Source organism: Elephantulus edwardii, unplaced genomic scaffold (genome assembly GCF_000299155.1).
Source record: "Elephantulus edwardii isolate Elephantulus edwardi_28Jun2011 unplaced genomic scaffold, EleEdw1.0 scaffold00009, whole genome shotgun sequence".
NCBI classification, from domain to species: Eukaryota; Metazoa; Chordata; class Mammalia; order Macroscelidea; family Macroscelididae; genus Elephantulus; species Elephantulus edwardii.
In genome coordinates, this window is record NW_006399759.1 from 14,832,302 (window position 1) to 14,841,437 (window position 9,136).

A 9,136-nucleotide genomic window follows, 5' to 3' on the forward strand; every position below is an offset into this window, starting at 1 on the left:
AGATGACACAATCTTGCTTACAGAAAGTAAGGTGGACTTGAAGCACTTGTTGCAGAAGATAAAGAAATGCAACCTTCAGTATGGACTGCATCTCACTGGCTGGAAAACAAAGAGTTTTACCACTGGACCAATAGATATCGTCATGATGGACCAAGAAGAGATTGAAACTGTCAATAGCTCTATCTTGCTTGGATCCACTATTAACACCATTGGTACGAGCAGTCAGGAAATAAGAATACATATTGCACTGGGAAAATCTTTAGTTAGGGACCTTTTCAAATAATTGAGGAGTACTAACATCAGTTTGAGGACTAAGGTGTGTCTTCTTCAGTCCATAGTCTTTCTGATTACTAACCATGCATCTGAGACCTCGACAATGACGAAAGATGACAGAAAAAGAATTGATTCCTTTGAGCTGTGGTGGTGAAGAGAATATCCCATGGATGACCAAAAGAATGAATAGATATGTTTTGGAGATGGTGCAGCTGGAGTGCTCTTGGGAGGCAAGAATGATGAAGCTTTGCCTCACATGTTTATTCTTTGGAGAAGGACATGATGTTGGAAAAAGTGGAGGTTTGGCGAAGGGGAGGAAAACCCTCAACTGGGTGAACTGATATGGTGATTGCTGCAATGGACTCATGTGTGTCAGGAAGTGTAAAGATGGCACAGAATAGAACAGGTTTCAGATCCTTTATTCATAGGGTGGCTATGACTTGTGTTCAACTCGACAGCACCTAACAACAACAACAGTCAGAACTACCCTATACCTGACGCTTCAGCAGATTTTTCAGAAGTAGTAATCACGTGAAAGGAGATAGTCCATTCTGTTTTTTTCTTAATATTTTTTATTTATTTTCATGTAATAATAGCTTTCCAGTATGTTTCATTCATATACATTGTTTTATACACGCTTTCATTTATATTGTGTTTCATACAATCATTCATGTGCATTCTGTTTTACATTATTTTTATGTGAGTTTATTTACAAATTCAAATACACTGTTTTCACACCAAAACCTTCCCATTTCCCTCAACCTACCAACCCATCATTGAACCATGTAGTGTCTCCTTGCTCTGTTCTGATGACTGCCTCTTGGTCCAAGTATAGGTTTCACATTAGCACAATCAAATGTTCTGGGATTCCCATTCTTCTCAGAGTTAGCCATAGCTTGTTGTGATCCACACAGTCAAAAGCCTTTGCATGGTCAATGAAGCACAGATAGACATTCTTCTGGTATTTTCCGTTTTCTGTCAAGATCCATCTAATATTAGCTACAATATCCCTTGCAACATGACCTCTTCTAAATCCAGCCTGCACATCTGGCAGTTCTCTGTTGACACATTGTTCCAAACGTTTTTGGATAATTTTCAGCAGAATCCTGCTTGCATGTGATATTAATGATATTGTTCGATAATTTCCACACTCTGTTGGGTCACCTTTCTTTGGAATGGGAACAAATATCAATATTTTCCAGCCAGCCAGCCAGGAGGCTGTCCTTCAGATTTCTTAGCACAACTTAGTGAGCACACCCAGGGTAGCATCTGTTTGTTGAAATACGTCAATTGGTATGCCGTCAACTCCTGGAACCTTGTTTTTTGCCAATTCCTTCAGAGCAATTTGAACTTCCTCCTTTATCACCATAGGCACTTGCTCATCTGTCATTTCATGAATTTTTTCTGTGTCAGCCAATTCCTTCTGATACAGTGACTCTGTGTACTCCTTCCATCTTCTTTTTATACTTCCTGGATCATTTAACATTCTACCCAAAGTATCCTTAAATATCGCCACCCGTGACTTGAATTTGTTCTTCAAATCTTTCAGCTTAAGAAACACTGAGTGAGTTGGGCCCTTTTGACTTTCTGACTCCAGCTCTCTGCACATTTCAATACAGTATCTTGTGTTGCAGTCCCGAGGTAGCTCTTTGATTTCTTTGTTTCTTCCTTTAGCTTTGGCTCTCAGCACTCTAATGAAATATTCAGAGTCTCATCTAACATCCATCTTGTTCTTTTCTTTGTTGTCAGTCTTTGTAATGATCTTTTGCATTCTTCATGGACAATTTTCTTGATATTCTCCCAGAGGTCATTTGGTCTATGCTCATTGGTGCTCAAGGCCTCAAGCTTGTTCCTGAGATGGTTTTGAAATTCAAGTGGGATAGGCTTAAGATCAAATTTTGGTTCCCGTGGGCTTGATTTAGTTTTCCTCAACATCAGCTTGAACTTGCATATGAGTAGTTGGTGGTCTGTCCCACAATCAGCACCCGGCCTGGTTTTCACTGCTGATATTGAGCTTCTCCACTGAGTCTTTCCACACGTGTAATCAATCTATTTGATTCCTGTGCATATTAGCCAAAATCACTAATACCACACACAGGTAAAATCATGTTGAAGGATATTACAAGATGATTGGAGTATAGAATTGACAAGGCAATTCCAGAAAATAAATCTTGATTTTGTAGAGACTGTGAAAAAAAGCATCTAATCCTGATCTTGACTGAAAGCAAAGAATATCTGATTTTTTTTTAATTTGTGGGGGTTTTTGATCTAAAAAGGCCTTTTAGCGTGTGACTCTTAATATATTTTGGATAACACTGAGACAAATCAGAATTACAGAATATTTAATGTGCTTTTTCTGAAAACTGTTCCTAGAACAAGATTCAAGTCATTTGAACTGAATATAGGGATACTGCAGAGGTTTTTAAATCAGGAATGGTTTACATCACACTTGTATCCTTTTTCCATATTACGGAATGAGTCAATCTATCACTCATTCATTGCCACTAACAGAGTTGCAACTAACTTAGAACTGACACTATGAGACTGTAAATCACAAGAGAGAAAATTGCCCATTTTTCATCCTCAAATCCACTTGTGGATTCAAATTTACTGATGGATGCCACTTTTAGATTATCAGTCCATGGTCTGTACCATCAGAGAGCACCTTATTCACTTAATCTACAAATCATTCAAGATCCTAGTCTAGTTGAAGAAGAATATAACACTAAGATTGGAGAAGGACTCATCAACACCCTAGGCTGTTTAAATTACACAATCTTATTTGCAGAAAGTGGATAAATCTTGAACAATGGTAACAGCATTCATTATGGATTACAGCCCAAAATTTAAAAAAACACACAAAAACACAACAGACTTACAACTATACCATTAAATCATTATGACTGAAGAAGAAAAGATTTGTTAATGATTTAGTTTTACTTTGATCCACAGTCAATAATCACAGTAGCCATAATCAAGATATAAAAATAAGTGTTGAATTTACCTCAAATCACTCCTTTCACCAATCTAGGTTCAAGATTGTGGGGCTCTTTTTTCCCTTGTGTTCTTTTTATTTAGTCACTTATCTATAAGAAATTCCATTGATAAACATCTTGATAGAAGGTTATTATGACACTTGTATACAACATAAGAACAAAATGCGTCTATTGGAAATATTTTTTTAAAAGATGTACACATTTGTTAGAGTCTTGTACCTCTTAGAAAAAAGGAAAATTAATACTACTTTATAGGAATAAATAATATCCTGGGATAATGATTCTACTCTACTTGATGCCTTAGAGGTATGGAAAGTTAAATATAAAAGGAGTTGAAAATAGAACATGTTTTCTTACCATGAAAGTGCCTGCAAAATGGAATTGAGTTATTGACAATTTAATTGTGACTTGTTTTTTAATCTGTTAGTTCTAACTGAAAAAAGGTAAATCTAATTTTTTTAAAAAAAATAGAAATGTGAAATTTTCACCTGAAGCATCTTATGTTTTATTCATTTATTGTCTATTGTTCACTAACTTTCATGGTAAGTAATGAAAGTAAGGCATTTGATATCTAAAAAAACACTGTTTACTATATTTAACTGGATAAAATTAGCATGTGCAAATAAAACAGAATCTTTTTTGTAATATAAAAATTCAAATAAATGTAAGCCATCACAAAGATAGTTATTTGCTACTTGAAGATATAACATAAAGAATATTTTATTACTTTGAAGCTTCACTATAATCTAGTATAATTTTTAAGAATCTGTTGTTTCTGAATAATATAGTATCAAAACTTTTGAGATATTGTCCAAGACTTGCCTTTTAACATCTTGCTATGATAAAATACACATTCAGTTTTTAATTAGTTTGCTTCATTAGCAGTTCTTGATGTTTTCAGCTTTTGCATCACCGTAGATAGGGAACACATTTCTCTGTCAGTTTGTTGTATGTTGGTGTCTTGTCATTTTGTGACTGGAAACTATGCAACTGGTATTCCAAACACAACCTGGGCCACCTACAGTGGGTAAGATTAGATACAGCTTCCAGTGGATAGCAAGAGAAACCATTCATTTCTGAAATAGTCAATGAAAATAAATGAACAGCAACAGAATGTTGTTTAATATAGTTCCAGAAAATAAGGAGTTCAGGTTGGAAGTACTCACCATATAGTTCCTAAATGTACAGATCTTCAAAGTAGAGTTGATCTTAATAGCATAAATAGAATAAAGATTTCAGCTAATGAAGGACCCTCATTTCTCAATGTGATAGTACTGAAAATGAGAGGAGGAGAGGGAAACAAAATATAAAATCACATCCTGCACACATTGATTAATAATTGAAACAATATTGCTAAATAAAATGAAACTCAAGTTTCATTTTCCTAGGCATTTGTAAGCTGAAATTGACTGGTCATGACCTCTCTAAATCAGCATTCTTAATTTCTACTTTGTTGGGAATTACAAAATGAAGAAAAAAAAGGGCATTATATTGATTGTCATAAAGAATATTACAAGATACATCCTGAAATATAATACTATAAGTAAAAGGATACTATTCAACTGTATATAAGGAAAACATGTGTTGGTGTTGCTGTTGTTGTTGTTATGTGCCATCGAGTTGCTTGTAACTCATAGCAACCCTATGTACAGCAGCCCTAAACTCTGCTCTATCCTGTGCCAATCGCACTGTCTCTAATACACCCATCCTGATTACCCCAGTCACTTTATCAATCCACCTCATAGAGGGCCTTCCCCTCCTGGACTGTCCCTCTACCCTACCAAGAATGATGTCTCTGTCCAAGGACCTGGCGCTCCTTACAACATGTCCAAAGTATGTCAGACAAAGCCTCAGAATCCTTGCCACTAAGAGGCCGCCTGGTTTAACCCTATCCAGGATGAATCTGTTTGTTTTCCTAGAAGTCCACGGTACCCTCAATACTATTCTCCAGCACCACAGCTCAAAGGCATCAATTCCACTTCTATCCTCCCTAGTCGTTGTCCAACTCTCTGATGCATAACAAGTGATTACAAAGACCATGCCTTTATCAGACACACTTAGTCTCCAGAGAGACACTATTGCTTTTCAGTACTTTGGAGATTTCCCTAACAGCTGACTTTCCCCATCGCAATACTTTTTCATTTCCTGGCTACTGGTGCCAAGAGTGTTGACTGTGGAGCCAAGGAAACTAAATCTCAGTCTCTGCACCATCCATCCTTATGCTGCCAATTGGTCCAGTGGTAAGAATTTTTGTCTTCTGGACATTGAACCTCAATCCATATTGGAGGCTGCAGTCCTTGGCCCCCTGTTTCAGCAGGCAGGGTTGTGTCATCTGCATATCATAGATTGGTGATAGATCTTCCACCAATCCTGACCCCACATTTCTCCTCATAGAGCCCAGCCTCCCAGATAATCTGTTCTGCATACAGGTTAAAAAGGTATGGAGACAGGATACATCCCTGGAGTATGTCCTTCCCGATTTTGAACCATGCAGTGTTTCCTTGCTCTGTTCTGACGACTATCTCTTGGTCCAAGTATAGGTTTCACATTAGCATGGTCAAGTGTTCTGGGATTCCCATTCTTCTCAGAGTCAGCCACAGTTTGTTATGATCCACACAGTCAAATGCCTTTACATAGTCAATGAAATACAGATATACATTCCTCTGGTATTCCGTGCTTTCAGCTAAGATTCATCAAGTATTAACTACAATATTCCTAGCACCCCATCCCTTCTAAACCCAGCCTGGACTTCTGGCACTTCTCTGTTGATGTGCTGTTCCAGTCGTTTTTGGATCATATTCAGTAGAAATTGCATGTAAAATCAATGAGATTGTTCTATAGTTTCCACACTCTCTTGGGTCACCCTTCTTTGGGATGGGAACAAATAAAGATCTATTCCAGTCAGTTGGTCAAGTGGTTGTTCTCCAGATTTCTTGGCACAACTTGGTGATCACGTCCAGGGCAGCATCTGTTAGCTGAAATATGTCAATTGGTATATCGTCTATTCCTGGAGCCTTATTTTTTGCTACTTCCTTCAAAGCAGCCTGAACTTCTTCCTACATCACCATAAGCTCTTGCTCATGTGTTGTTTCATAAAATTCTTCTCTGTCTGCCAATTCCTTTCGATACAGTCACTCAGTGTATTCTTTTCCTCTACATCTTCAAGGATATGAACATGTACGGCCAAGCACAATCAATAAGAGTGCATCTAAATTCCAAAATCAATCTCCATAATAGTCTATGTGTTTCCTACTGCCAAAGGGGCCCTTTAGAGTAGTGAGAGAAGATCTTCACCCTGAAACCCACAGCGTCCCTTTTCAGCAGGAAGTAGCTAAGAGAATACGCCATCCCCTTTTCCTTATGACTCAGGGTGAAGTCTCTCTCAGGGAGGAGTGATAGGGAATGGCAAAGGACACACTGACAAAGAAGATTAAACAGAACTGGCTTTGACAAGCACTGTGGCATTTGGACAAGAGCAAACTGGGAGGAGGGTAGAGAGAATAGTGCAACAATGAATGAATGGAAACCCCAAATCTCTGTAAATGTTTATGAAAATTAATAAAATATAATTATAGAAAAAAAATAATTTTAATGAACATTTACAGAGAGTTTGCATTTCCATTCATTCATTGCTGCACTTATCTCCCCGACCAGCCCTCTCCCCACGCCCCCCAGTTCGCTGCTCTCTTTCAAAAGTAAAAGAAAGACTCCCTCCCTGGTACACAATCCCTCCCCCCTCCCGGCACCCCTCCCACCGCTCCAAGTACATTCCACTATGCAACCTTAATTGTGGACTCTTGTGATAACCATAATACCCTATCATACATCGCTTTTAAATTATTCACTCCCTCATCTTTTTATCTTCTTTTAACACTTCCTGGATCGTTTAATATTCTGCTTAAAGCATCCTTGATTATAACAATTTGAGGTTTGAATTTGTTCTTCAGTTCCTTGAACTTAAGAAATGCTCAGCGAGTTAAGCCCTTTTGATTTTCTGACTCCAACTCCTTGCACATTTCATTTTAATATTTTACTTTATCATCTTTTTGAAATCTTCTATTCAGCTCTTTAGTTTCTCAAATCCTTCCTTCTTCTTTGGCTTCTCTGCGCTCCAGTACAATATTCAGAGTCTCTTCTGACATCCATTTTGGTTGTTTCTTCCTCCTCCATCTTTGCAATGACTGTTTGCACTCCTCCTGGATGATACATTTAACATCCTCCCACAACTCATCTGGTCTTTACTCATTAGTGTTCAAGGCCTCAAACCTGTTCCTGAGATGGTTCTGAAATTCAGGTGGGATAGACTCAAAGTCATATTTTGGTTCCCATGGATTCGGTTTAATTTTTCTCAGCTTCAGTTTGAATTTGCACATGAGTAGTTGATTGTCTGTTCCACAATCAGCTCCTGGCCTAGTTTTCACAGCTGATATTGGGCTTCACCAGCAGTTCTTTCCACAGAGGTAATCTATCTGATTCCTATGCATACCATCAGGTGAAATCCATGTATATAACCTGTGTTTATGTCTCTTGAAAACTGTATTTGCTGCGAGTAAGTCATTGGTTGTGCAAAATTCAATCATTCAATCTCCCCAGCTCCATTTCTGTCACCAAGTCCATCTTTTCCAACTACTGAATCTTCTTCTCTGTTCCCAACTTTTGCATTCCAGTCACCCTTTATTATCAATGCATCTTGATTGTATGTTTGATTGTGTAGTATGAGTATTATTCAAACTTATACAACTACTAAAAGTTACAATAAAGAAATTGAAGGTTTCCATCAAATTGATCAAACTGTTAAAAATGTGAGTATAAAATTGGTGATTGAAGTACAAAAATTAGAAACAAAGAGGCAAGATTAATATTATAAAAAATACAGCCTTGCTAATAGCTATTGTACTGGAGCTACCCTGAAATGACAAGTTATGACTAGCAGAACTGTATTAATTAATTTCACACCCATATCAATGATAATTAGAAGCAAGTATGATTTTACATACTTTGAATATGTTATCAGGAATCATCATTCCCTGGAGAAAGATATCTTTAAAGGTAAGTAGAAGGTCCGTGGAAAAAGACAATGTCATGCATGACAACATGGATTTATACAGTCCCTGCAACAACTAACTCAAACATAGTAATTATAAGTGTGGCACAAAACCATGCCATGCTTCATTCTATTGTACATAGAATGTCATGAGTTGAAATTAACTCAAAGATTCATAATGACAACAACAACAAGTAATATAGTTAATGATGTTTATTCTAAATGAACTTTTGCTTCACATTTTGTTATGTGTAGTCCAGTCACCTGCAACAAATAGCAACCTTATATACAACAGCTCTGAACCCTACCCTATCTTGAGTCAGTCTCACTGACTCCTACATACCTAATCCTCATTGCCCCTGTTATCATGTCTATTCATCTAATCTGAGATCTTCCTCTCCTGAGCTGTCCCTCCACCCTTCCAAGCATGATGGCCTTCTTCAAAGACTGATCCCTCCTAGTCACGAGCCCAAAATATGTGGGATGGAGCTACAAAATCCTGGCCTGCAAGGAGAAATTTGGTTTCACCCATTCCATGGCAGACTGATTTGTTCTCTTGGTGGTCCACGGTATGTTTAAAACTCTTCTACAGCACCACAGCTCAAAAGCATAGATTCTTCTTCAGTCATCCTTAGTCATTGTCCAGCTCTCTGAAGCCTAACAAATAGCTGTGAAGACCAAGTCCTGGATTAGGTATAGCTTAGTGTGTAGACTGATATCGTTGCTTTTCAGCACGCTAGAGAAGTCCCTGACAAAAGATTTTCCCAATGCAATTCGTCTTTTGATTTCCTGACTGTGGGTGCCAAAATGTGGATTGTGGAGC